This window comes from Cyanistes caeruleus, chromosome 6 (genome assembly GCF_971803275.1).
Source record: "Cyanistes caeruleus chromosome 6, bCyaCae1.hap1.1, whole genome shotgun sequence".
NCBI lineage: Eukaryota > Metazoa > Chordata > Aves > Passeriformes > Paridae > Cyanistes > Cyanistes caeruleus.
This window is the reverse complement of record NC_141706.1, coordinates 53088251-53101123: the sequence shown is the minus strand read 5'-3', so window position 1 is coordinate 53101123 and position 12873 is coordinate 53088251. Positions and strand designations below refer to the sequence as shown.

The window sequence follows — 12873 nt, the reverse complement described above, 5'->3', positions numbered from 1 at the left end:
ACATGAATTAGTGGTTCATTGTTGACTGTACTCTGGTTTTATGTCCTCTGGCAACTCAGAGCAGAACATGGCCAGGTTATGAAGTTATATATATATTTATGATTGTCTCATCTTCCCCTTTCAAACATGCTCTGAAGAGTGTAATCTTTAGGCACTGACTAGAATCTGTATTCATGTTCCCTTTACTCTTTGGATGTCCCCATCATTTCACCATCCAGATCCAAATGTCTTTGAGTTACACTGTCCCTGAGCATCCTGCCTTCCTTTCCTCTCCAATTTTCCCCACAGAATTGTGTTTGCTAGTTCCATTGTTCTGGTCACTTGGAGAAACCAAGCCATTTCTATTTTACTGCTTACACAAGCTCACAGGACTCAATTACTTCAGCTTCTTCTTCTCTAGTGGCACTGTTAGTGCTATCCACCTTGTTTTTCATTTGTTTTTGGTATCCGTGAAGTCCTTCAGAGACATCTGAATTCAAAGACAGAAATTCCTTATTCTGCGGCAGTTATGTTGACAGAGGACTACTGAGTCCACCCTCAGAAGTCCTGCCTGGATGTGCTTAGATATCCTCATTCTTTCGGGTTCTGGGAAACTGTGAGATTTATCATTATGGGTGTGATTCCAGTCCTCTATTCCTATTTTCAGATTATAAATACATAGACTCCTTAGAAGAGGTGTTTTTCTCCTTTGATATAAGTCTCTGGTTTGATACCATAGTTGCCATAACCTTTGCAGTAAGCAGCACAGGCCAGCTTTGCTGCTGTTCTGCTGTAGTGCTTACTCACTACTAGGTGAGTAATCCTTGCTGTGAGGATGGGATCACTCCTGTGGGACGCAGCCCTGCTGGGATGCAGGGCCAGAAAGACTTCACCCCTGAAGCACCAGGCTTTAAGTTCAAGCCTTGGGAATCACTTGTTTAAGGGTTTATGGCAATTAATATGTTAATCAAGTCACCCCGTGCAAGGTTGTGCTTCTAGAATGTTCCCAAGCTCTCTCCCCTGTTTGTTATTCATTGCAGTGTTTTGCATATTTCTAACTTCAGTTTGTGATTGGACCCATGCCCTCAGACTCCACCCTCAGACCTACCCTATATATTGCTGTGTCCACCCCCTATGCCTTGTCTTTGGAGTTTGTCCTTAGACTGAGTGTAGTTTATGGGCCTTGTCCCTACTTTATTTTCCTATTAAAATTCTTTTGTTTTCAGGATGCTCCATTGAAGCCGCTCCTGTTGCCCTGGCATCAGGGGACCCTAAAGTTGTAAGGAGTGTCGTGGCCACCCTCACCGTGACATAGTCCAAGGCAGAGGCTACTAAAATTCCTACTCCCAGACACTGACAGTTCAAGCTGTTGCAGGTTAGCAGTTTCCTGCCACTGGGGAACGAGCCCTGGGTATTCTAATGCAGTGTTACAGTGACTGCTATGGCCCCAGTGCTGAGGCTGTTCTGTCTGTCACAATACACTGTACTTGTCCTACCTGCTGTGCTTTGCAGAAATGTGTGAGAGTGTGATTCCTTCAGGTTATTGTTTCAGTTCCCCAGTTCTGACCTTTATTCATGCAATTGGTTTGTGGTGGTTTAAGAGAAAGAGCTGTAGCTGGATGTTGCTAAAGAAGGGAAATTTAGACTTCATTGGTAGAAGACCTTACTGTGTTTATGGTACCTTTCTGCTATATCTCTGTTTGGAAGTTCCTAGTATCTGTCTCTAGCATTGTTACTTGTGATGTTTCTTGATGACTTTGTGAATGGTACTGTATGGCCTTCTAGTGCTGTGTTTTTTCATAACACTGCCACTGTTTATCTGTTTTCTCTTCTCAAGGTCTTTTTTTATTTATTCTGTAATCTGATGCCTCTGCTTCTTCCACATGATGTCGAAGCTGTAGTTTCGGTATAGGTTGCACAATGCTTGACTGTCCCAGTCAACCTATGTCTGTTTTGTCTTTCTTGTCTTTCTTAGTGTTCTTTACTTAACTGAAAGTTGTTTCTGGTTTTTTTTCCTCATCAAGGAAGGGCTGAAACTTCCCCAGTTGGCACTTCTGCCTGAGTCTCCTGTTAAGCATCCAACTCATTCTTTTTCAAAAGATTTCAATTGTATGGCTTCCTACAGAGTTTAATCTTTCTGGCCGTGATGAAAAAAATCACTGTTCATGGCAGCTCCTGGGAGACTGGAACTAATGAATTATGAAACTGATAAAGTGTTAATGAATTTGGTTTTAGAGTATAAGAGAAATCTATTTTTAGACTATGTTCTTCACTAAATATAATTATGTTGTGCTGAACAAAGTGTCATTAAAGAAGATGCAAATCACAGGCTTTTGTACTCTTCTCAGGCTGGAGCTGAGTAGAAGGCACACTTGATAGAGATGACAGCTCTCCTCTATCCTGTGTGCATGTTCTACTGCTAAGATAAGGAGCTGTCCCCACATCTAACAGCCACAGGGCTCTTGACCGCTCCACTGTACTTTGACTCATCCACATTTACCCAAAAAGATGGGCAGCACCTTGGTGTCCACTGAGATTTAATGCCTTTAATTCAGCTAAAAATTGCAGTGCTGCCTGCTCTTGTTGTCTCTGCTGCAGGATGCTTGAGCAGGAATGTGTTACAGGCATTTTGCTGCTCTGTTTCCTCCTCATTGCGATCAGTTTTTCAGCAGGGGATAAGAGGGTGCCTCTCATACGTACTTCAAGCACAGCCAACTCAGCTAATAGCTGAGTGTCACAGCTCCTCAGTACTTTCCTTAAAGGTACCCATGTGGATATCACTGCCAGTTATTTTAGGTATTAAGAGCAGAGTACATGCTGGAGAGTGGCTGTTCAGTTTCAAAGCCCTTGCCTTACTTGTTAGGTCCTCAACCCCATATCCTCTTTCCAGGTATGGAATAAACATGTTAAAGTCTGTGGAAATTCAAGAGTTTCTTCAGCTAGAGGAGATCCAGGACTTCTTCCCAGGACCAGATGTCAATATGAGATACAACTGAAGTTTTAGACGTAGCCACATAGGGTCTGTTTTTGCAGGAATAAGGGAGGAAACATGGCCTTTCTGACATATGGAGGACCGAGGGGGACACTCAGGGGATTAGGATAACCTGTTCAATCAGTGTGGACCCTGCACTAAGCAGCTGAGCAAGAGTTGGGGTCATTGCTGGGGAAGTCACATTTTTGCAGGTCATTCAGCATCCTCATCCATTACAATGGCAGTACAAGATTTATGCTGCCCAGCTGCCCATTAAAACTGTCAGGGCTGAGGCCCATGGCTGACAAGACAAACTGGATATAGATGCTTGTAAATTACTCTCAAAAGGCAAATTTCTTTGGTAAAACTTTGTGAAGCAAACGAAGCATTCAGATATATAAAGAGTCTCCCCTGTGCCTCAAGTAACAGGAAACAGTGCTATGATTTGGAATTCTGGGGATTTAGTTCTTAGCAACAGTCTCCAGGTCAAATGGATAAAACTTGAGAATCAACCCTTACATGAAAAATGTATGCTATCATAGAGATGAATTTTATTTAAAAAAAAATCAACTTTTTCTCCATTTACTTTGGAGAAAAGCTTATTTCTCTGGCTCAGAGATACATTGTGAAGTACCATAGTGCTGAGGTTAATCATACAGAAAAAGGAAGTTTGCAGAGCATTTTAAGGGAAGCCATCCAGTATTCAGAATCACATTCTGCAGGAGAGACTTCCAGGAAGAGAAGCTTTTACAAACAAGACAATTTCCAAGGGTGAGTGATGAAAGGGAATAACCCACTTTGAAATGGCAAAGGTCAATAGGGTGGACCAAAAAAAGAAAAAAAAAACCAACTTCTTCCTAAAGCTGCAATCCCACCTAGCTGCCAACCTGGTGAAAGAAGCTCTTTTGTTTCCTGCTTCTGAGCAGGATATATTTTACTGTCACTGGCTTTGAGTGTCCTACTCAAGGGTCAAAGAGTGAGGTCCTTAATGCCCTCATTTCACTTCTAACAGTATCTTATTTACCTCATTTACAAATCTAAACTCTTGTTTATTAAGCTCTGTAAGATACTTAGCACTGTCCAAGGATAAAAAATTATCGTTTGTTTCAGTTTAGCCACTGAGACAAGGGCACTTGTATTATGGGTACTGATTTAGAGTAGCTGTTTTAATGCCAGTAAGCTTTTTGGGTTCTGTTCAAGGTACTAAGCAGAGCAGGGTAAGACAATATTATCCTAGAACAGCACGCATAGTCTCTAGCTCTGATTACACACAGATTTTGCATTATGCCTCTTGGGAGTGAAAAATAAGGAAAAAAAAAAAAAGCCAAAGTAAGGATTAACAAAGCTAACAAGACCCCGAGGGCTTCTTTCCAAAAGCCTTTCTCTACAATCCCATCTGTTTAAAGCTTAGAGTAAAAATGAAAGTATTTGCGTGGGGAGAGGGGAGGTAACTCTTCAGGATGAGAGTTAAAAAAAAAAAAAAGAATAAAGCTACTCGCTATGAGCAACCAGAATGTTTCCAAAACAACTTGTAAAACCACAGAGAAGCCTGGCACTCTTCAATTTTGAAAAAGCAGTGGCACAAGTATTTTATGTATTAAAATAAGCAGTGTGTCAGTGATGTGGGACTCAGCTCAAATGAAAATGTTGAGACTTTCTGCTTTTCTTGTGCATGTCTGCATTTAGGAGAGAAATGATGGAGTTGCACAACAGGTTATAAAATGTGTCCTCATACTATGTTTTACAATATCCCCCAGGCCTGTGGTCACTGTTCTTGCCAAACCAAAATTCTGGGCTCCTAGTTCAGAGTAGTTCCTGAAGGAGAACTCCTTGACTCTAACCCACTTTTCGGGGTTAATAGTGATGTGGATAATGGAGAACTCATCCTTGGCAGACAGGCTGATCTTGGGAAGATGTCTAGGTTAAACATCCTCAGGGGACTAGAAATCATTCAGTGTATTATCTCAAATCAAACAACAGACAGCAGACTAGACAAAGATAACGTCTCCTATGTCCTTATTACAGCCCACACAGTGGTGGCCTTTGGTCTGGTACTGCCTGTGGAGGCAGACAAGATCCAGCAGAAAGCAGCAGTGAAACAGCACTCCCAGAGCTGAAGGTCAGGGCTGGGGCAGAGCTCCCAGTTATCCCATGACATGGAGCTGACTTGCTCAGTGAGAGGTTTTTCACACCAAGAAGATGTGTAGGTGATGGCAGACTTTTCTTGCTAATGAGAAACACGCATAAGCAGGGGAAACAAGCCCATGCAGAGCCCCGGGTGGTGCAGGAAGATTGTTACCTGTGTCTGAGAGAGGCTAATCTGAAGATAATTAGGGTAGCTCTACGTCTTATAGGCAGCAACAGGAACCACGTTAAGCCACAACACTCATCAGTCTACTCTCCTTAATGGCAAGGTGTCTGCCCAGAGGCCTTCTTAAATGCAATTAAACTCCTTACAATATGAACCTGGAGGTTAACTGAATATTCAGCTTTTCCAGTCTCCCCTGATAAAAATACACAAACTTTTACTCATCAATTTGCTAATCCTTGAAAAAAAGTAGTCTTGGACAGGTTTTGCTGCTGCAATGTACGATTTGCTTAATTGAGATGGAATCAGCCAGTTTTGGGGAAAGAAGGGAAGAAAGATCTTCTGTCCCAAGGGTGTTGATAACTTGTTATTTTTTCCAGCACATTTCTTCTTTTTTCAGGCTTGTCAAGCCCAGAGCTGACAACAGTTTCTTGCTTTGCCTCAATCACACGCTCCATCATGCAACAATAAAGGAAAACATTCCTCTTAAGTAAGTTGGAAAAATTGACTCTCCACCAGTACAGCAGCTGAGCTACCTGTCAGGCTACACAAAAAGCATACAAAAGAAGTCTGAATAGTTGTGTTGATACCTCAGTGCTGGACACTGTCAAGAGCTCAGCAATCAAAAGGTCTCTCTGCAGACCAGTAAATACAATGCTGGCCAGGATGGGCTTGCTCAGGGTTAGTGATGCACAGATGGCTGAGCCCCTTCACTAACCTGTGCTTCAGCCCTCAGCCTGTAAAATTGATGCCTTCATTTAGAAAAGTCAGCTGAATTCATCTTGGCAGAGAAGGGAAAGGTCAGCTTCTCATTCTGCTGCCCTCAATGCTCTGCCTTGGGAAGGCTGGCTGCTATGGGGTAATTTGGCCACAGTTTTTCACTGACTTCCCACCCATCCCAACAGTGCTTTTGCCCTGCCTTCAGCCTCTTCTCTTGGCACCATAAAGCAGCTCTGATGGGCTCCTGCCTCTGTGGCCAGCCTAGACCACACTGGTGAATACAAGTATTCAGCACTAAAGAATGTGACCCCATCCTTGGTCACCTGCTGCCCCTTTCCAGCTTGTTCTCAGGTCTTCCTCTCCAGTCTGCCACCAACCCTTCCCAAAGTCACCCGTAGCCCCTCAGCCCTTTAACATGTTTTTTTTCCATTCCAGACTTTATTCCACATAACCCAGCATATGGTAACACCTCTAAGGAAGCATTGCCCCACCACATTGTCCTGCTTTCACAGCCCCACATCCACGTTGCTCACTCCTTCCCAACCATAACCTGCATGAGGAAGAGGAAGGCAGCGACCAGAGGGGCTGGAGGGCAGGGACATGTGCTACTGACAGATGACGAATGGTAAAAGCCCTTCTCATGGCAGCAGTGTCAGCATGAATTTACAGCCTGAACTCACATAAAACCTGACTCTCCTCCCTCCCCATGCCCTTTTCCACCAACTTTACTTGTACTTGTGGGGCTGCAGTACCTTCACTACTAGTTACTGGGACAACTATTTTTTCCTTATACACATAAATATATATATATACAGTAAAGTCATATTCTGTAGGGAACTTGAAGATGCTTAATGACCTTCCTGACTGGTAGACAAGTCTCCAGGGCAGTTCACAAGATGCCAAGTCAGTCCTCTCTTTGCTTTATCGCTGAATGCCAAAACAGGTTATCAAAAAAAACCACACACAACCGAAGAACCAAAAAAAAACACCACCTTGATCTTTTCACTCTGTAATGTCAGGTTCAGCCTCTCATCTATTCAGAGGAAATCAAAGCTATAAATAGTTCTACCCAGATTTCATGCCTTAGTTTACAGAATTAAGAATTCTTCTTTCTGGTATTGAATACTACAGGGCTTCCACTGAAGGAGGCTAACTGTTTTGTGTAAAGTGACCCTTTAAAAAAGAACTGTGGTACCATTGCAGTGGTAACAAAAGTAACCAAATATGCTTTCTGATGGGCCCTTCTGCCTGCAGTCTGATGAGCCAGAAATTGTTTTGAGAAGTTTGACTTGGAAAGGGTGGAATGTACATTTACTCCTTGGATTGTCTCATGCCAACTGAAAATTCCCTTTAATACCTGTGCAACAACAGTCCAGGGGATTTGCAGTGTTATTAATGGCACATGATGAAGTCTATTTCAGCCTGCAGCAAGCTCAGCTCTCCAATATGCCTAGGGGTGTATGATTACCTCTGCGAGGCATTACTGGGCCTTTTCAAGTACATTTGAGTACCTGATAAGAGTTAGCTGCAAGTCTGCACTGATTAAATAAACCAAGCACATTCTATCTTTCCCTATACACAAAGGGAGGAGAAACTGAAGAAAGGAAAGTTATGGGTTTTGGGGAGATCACAGGTGACACACCAGTACAGAAAATATTTGTTTTACCTTTTTTTTCACCACTATCCCTCTGTGAATCTTAGTGGTATTTCAAGAACCTGGACCTTAGAGAATGGGAAGTGAAGTGCTTTTGCTGCTCTACTGAGACATCCCTTCTGAGAACTGCTGTCTGCCCTGAGCTTGCCCACAGTCTGACTCAGTATCACGTATGGGATCCCACAGGCTGGCAGGGACAGCAGATCTCTAGCCCAAAATCCTTCTAAAACCAAGGCCATCCATGAGGTCAAACCAAGTCACTCAAGGCTTCATCCAGCCCAATCTTTAAAACCTCCCATGAAAATCTGAAAATTCTACCCAAATAAATGTCTTCATCTTAGAGTCAGGTTTACCAGCACGACACAACAAATGAAAGTTTATTCACTTTAGCTATGAAGGATCCCATCTTTCTGACTTCAGTCTGTGCCACAGATTTCTATCTTTTCTATCTTCATTTCAGTTCAGAAGTGATCCAAAATAAATGTAATGAAAAATAATTTTTAAAATGGCAGATTGTCTTCTTATAGGTTGTTTTCCTTTATCTTCTGTTATCTTCTGGTTTTTGAGTATTACCAAAATTGTAAGGTTTTTTCCTGCATTTGTGGTGGTTATTTTTCTTTCTGAAAAAAAAATAAAAATCTGCCTATCTTCACTCTACTTCCTGATTCCAGGAGACAGAATGTTAGCAGAAGACTTGCAAAACTGAGGAAGCTATTGCAAGAACTGTCAACACTTCCACAAAAATATTCACATCACAAAGTTCATCTGCACAACTGGCCACTCGCATTAAAGGAGTTAAATTGTTTGTAGATTGCAGTAACTGAGCTATCCTCCTATTTTTTCCCATGACCTCATTCGTGCAGAACTACAATGTAGTTCACATGGGAAAATACCACCTGACCGTACTGTGACATGTCAGCAGCAAGTACTTTAGTCTCCGAGTTCATTAATCCAGCCTCAGCATTATGTATTAAAATAAACATTAACAAAATTAAACAGGGAAATCTCCCATAAATGACCATAGTGGGCCATGTTAGCCAGAGGAGTGCAATAGACAAGTCTATTGTCGGCATCTGGAGGTGCTTGAGCCAACAGAGAGCATCTACTGAGTTGTTCCTACTCAATCTGCCTCCTCTTCCTTGCCCTGTGAGTTAGTGTTCTCACACAGCACTGGGACGCACTGATTCATGCAGGCACACACATGTGGGTTTGTCTCCTTCATATCTGAGCTCTGCCGTCATGCCAGGCATGCCCACAGCCCTCACCTCAGGCTGCAGAGATGTAAAGACCATGGCTACCAGCAGCTGTGTTTAGAGCTAAACCTGCAGAGATGAAGTCCATCCCCCTGTTGCTCTAACGCCTCGCTGTAAACAAGCTGCTGCCCAATTGCTGTCATTTAATTTCCATCTGGTACTGTTACAGGACAGTCGGAATGACTGCACATGTCCTTTTTATCTATGCAAATGGCATTAGTCTATAATAAAAAACTGTGGCCTGTATGTGCTTGGGAAAGAGGAATGGAAGTGTTGAGGTGACTGAAGTGACTTTGTAATGACTGGCAAAGTTGACTTTGAGAATTAAGCTTGCCTTCATATCTTTAGACTGCACCTATTTGGGATCATTAAGGCAAGGAAGTATATTGTAAAATCCTAGCCCTTCAGTAATCTTTTCCTGTTGATTTCACATTTCCTAACATCCAAAATAGAAAGGAACACCTTTGCTCATCTAAGTTTCTGTTTGGCCTCTCCAGAAAGGCGTGCCTTCCTGCTGCTTCTGTATCTGGTGTAACTCTTAGTTCTGTCCTGATCGAGTTTGCTGGCAGATGTTCACTGTACAGATGTACAAAGATCCTCACAAACTTTCATGGCAAGCAGATAAAAGTAGTTAGAGAATTAACCAGGCAGGTTAAACTGCTGCTGTGTACTTTACTTGAGTTGTAATCCTTTCCTAAATCACTCCTATCTCAAGTATTTCATATCAAACTCCAGCCTGCACTTCCTGAGCTCAGTCTGGCTTTAAGAAAGGTCAAGTAAGGTGACCAGGATCCAGACACTGGATTTCTCTATCAACATCCTTTTTGCTACCAGACTTGCAATTTTGCAGCCACACTTAGTGATTGCTCTAAAACTGCTTTGGAGTACAGTAATTGCCTGCACCTTTTCTGTCAAGGTATATTGTAGGTCCTTACCACAAGCTCATACCACATAGCCTGGAGTACAGCTGCTGTCCATAAACCAGAAATTGAGTATAAGCTACCGTGTGCAATGGCACCATATCTCATCCTTCAAAGGAGGTATTAATCATGTTCTGGACATTTTTGTATTACTTGGAGATAATTTATTTTGGTTTTCCCATTTGATTTTGCTGAGGTTATTTCAAGACATTTGTTATAGTCCAGCTTATTCAGAGTTGGTCTGCAGAGAAGCTTGGAGGGCCAGAGCTCAGAGAACTTCGAGTGTCATAATTTTCCTCTAATAAATGAAATAGCCACACTAAAGCCAAGACTTCACTATAAACCCCTCCTTCAGCTGTGCACTCGCTGATTTTGGGGGAACCAAGCCCTTGAGCCTTGGCACCATGTGTTGTAACACATTCTGCTTCTGAACAGTTGTGTCTGGTGGCACATTGTCCCTGCCAGGTACAGTGTAAATAAGGAACAAGGATAGCAACTCCACAACATGGGCTCATGCAGACAGCCTCTGAAAATACACCTCCAAGTGAGCTAAGGCAGTTTCAGCAGTGGAGGATATGATTACAGGAGATGGGCAGCTATGGCAGGATCAGCTCAGCCTCAAAGCCCTTACAATATGAACTTGAAGAGTTCAAGATGGACTTAGCAAATACATTTCATTTATATTTCTATTTTAAAAAATCTAATAATATGAACAATAAGTTCTTTATTCTGTGAAATTGCAGATACTAGTGTTTAGTGCCATTCTGCTAACTTAGAAAGCAATCACATCCTTTTTTTCTTGGTACAGAAGAGCATGGAAAACAATTAATACACATCCCACACCAAAGAATATGTAAAAGATTCCTGAGAAGTATGTGATCAACTCATGTGTTTTGTGAAATCAAATTCTTTTCAGCTATTATTTACAAAATTTCCCAGAAAAAAAAGAAACTATTAACCTCAGTTTTTGGTGATAGAGAATTCTTCTATTAAAGGAGTTTGCCCCTGTGGCAGGTGCCTTTGTGATTCTTGGTGAAAGCAAAAGCTAGCGTCACTACCTGCACTGTGGTACTCAGATGCTTTTTCCAAGCTCTTAGTATACGCTACTTCAGAAATGTGTACATACTTCAAACATCTGATTCTTCCCTTTTAATACTGCTGCAATGGAGCTGAGGTCAGCAGGATGACTTCTGAAGGTGTATACCTGAAAAGGAGGGGGATTTAGGGCCTGAGGATGCCACCAGTTTGCTGATAAGAGCCAAGGGCAGGAGTCAGCTGAGGAAGGGGTGCTCAGTTTGTGAGGCTGGGACTCCATCTCAGAATGAAGCAGAAGGGGCAACTCTCAGAAGAGAAAGTGCACAAAGTAGTCAAGATTTTGGCAAAGATTGAGAGGTAGCTGCCAACACTGCATCTCTAAATGGTAAAAATCGTGGAACCAGCTTTAGGTCTTGGAGATTTCCACTGCTTTCAGTAAGAAGTAAGGGATCCTTCAGGCCAAGTGCAAAACCACAGAGATACAAGGCTTTGAAACTTGCCAGGTTTCTCAGCTTTCTGATGAACCTTATGGTGTCTGACATCAGCTGGTTGGTCTCTTCTATAGCTACTGATACTGCTGGTATTTAGCCTTCCTGTCTCTGGAAGAATTACAACCAAAAAGAACCAGAGGAAAAATTTTTAAGTCCATTCTCCTGTTCTGTTCACAGAAGAGGTGAAAATTTCCCAGGAAAAAAAAAAAAAAGGAAAAAGGTTTCATTTCTTTATTCCCTTACCTCTTGGGTTCTTTTTGGATTTCCATTTAAAAAGAGAAATCACAACTAAATACAGTCTTCCCATCAGAAAACTATACTTCCCTAAATATTTCATGAAGTATCAACAAAGGTGATATGGGGAAAAGAAATAGTAAAACAATGAGCCACTCTCATTTGGCAGTGCAATGCCAAGAAGATTCTGAAAGATTTTTCTGTACTTCGTTGAATGGCCATCTCTAAATGGAGCACAGGGGATGGGCAATAATCTCTGTACCATCATCGTGGTACCAGAGAAAGCCTCCTTGGATCCTGACTGAAAAGTAGGATGGAATGAGAGCGGCACTACAAACAGCCAAGGACAAGAAGCAGCTGGCAATGTTATTCAAAATAGTAAGCTGGTTGCAACTTGAATTTTGCTTGGTTGCAACTTGAATTTTAACTGAAGGAAGGCTCTCCATAAAATCAGAACTCTATATGTCAAGACAAATCCAGATTTCAGTTTACATCTGAATGCATCAACTGTGTGGAGTCTAACGAGTTGAACTGAGGTAAGGAGAAGAATTTGTTCCTGCTTCTTCAAACGCTTTAGGAAAAGCCAGATCTCAGAAAGGGACAAACTGCTCTCCCTGGAGCAAGTCACACAGATCATTGCTTACGTGTCAGAAAGGAAAGACAGATTTTCTGAAGGTGAAGAATAGATGTTTGGAAAAACCCTGCCAGTCCACAGTGGCCCTCAGGCTATGCAGCTGGGGTCTTTCACATATTTTCAGGAGTGTAACACCAAATTTCCAACTTACTTATATTCCACAGCCAAGAGAGTGTCTCCGGGAGTGCTCAGAGGTCTCCTGCCCTGACACTTACAGAATACCAGGGATGAAGTGAAGGGTACATCATCAGTCTGGGGCAATCCAGACATACCAGGTTACTTGTCAAGGAACCTCAGGTTCTAAACTCTTTTAAAGCATTTGGACATCTTTTAATTTTATTTCTAAAAAAAGTTTAGAAGGCAGTGTAGTAATGCAGTTAAAAAAGCTAAAGAATTAATTATGTAAGGTATTAGATTAGTCTGTGACACAGAAGATATACCATCTCCCCTTCTGCTAGGTACAGTCCTTTGGTTTTATTAACAAGAATTCATTCAATTTATTTTATACTTAAAATCCAAGGTACTTACCCTAATGACAAAGGAGGCAAAATAGCAAAATTTCTGTACCCAGTGTGTTCTTGTCAACAGAGTGCAGGATGGAGAACTGAGAGGCTTTCTACCAACTGACACACAACACTGACAGAACTCAAGCTAAAAATAATGTGAATATCTAC

The 12873-nt window shown here is 42.0% G+C and overlaps 1 protein-coding gene and 1 long non-coding RNA gene across 5 annotated transcripts in view; one reads left to right on the top strand and one right to left on the bottom strand.

The window, feature by feature from the left end:
• Nucleotides 1-12873, top strand: part of LOC111929873 (uncharacterized) — a 69017-nt gene that overhangs the window by 25579 nt on the left and 30565 nt on the right. The gene's annotated exons all lie outside the window — the stretch shown is intronic.
• Nucleotides 1-12873, bottom strand: part of RIN3 (Ras and Rab interactor 3) — a 64765-nt gene that overhangs the window by 28854 nt on the left and 23038 nt on the right. The window contains exon 1 of one of the 4 annotated variants that reach the window (XM_086893072.1): nt 1285-1397. The exons of 2 other annotated variants lie outside the window; for them this stretch is intronic. The gene's annotated coding sequence lies outside the window, so the exon portion shown is untranslated. Of the gene's footprint in view, nt 1-786; nt 920-1284; nt 1398-12873 lie in introns of those variants that run through there. One more of the 4 variants, XM_086893073.1, reaches the window with a different exon arrangement.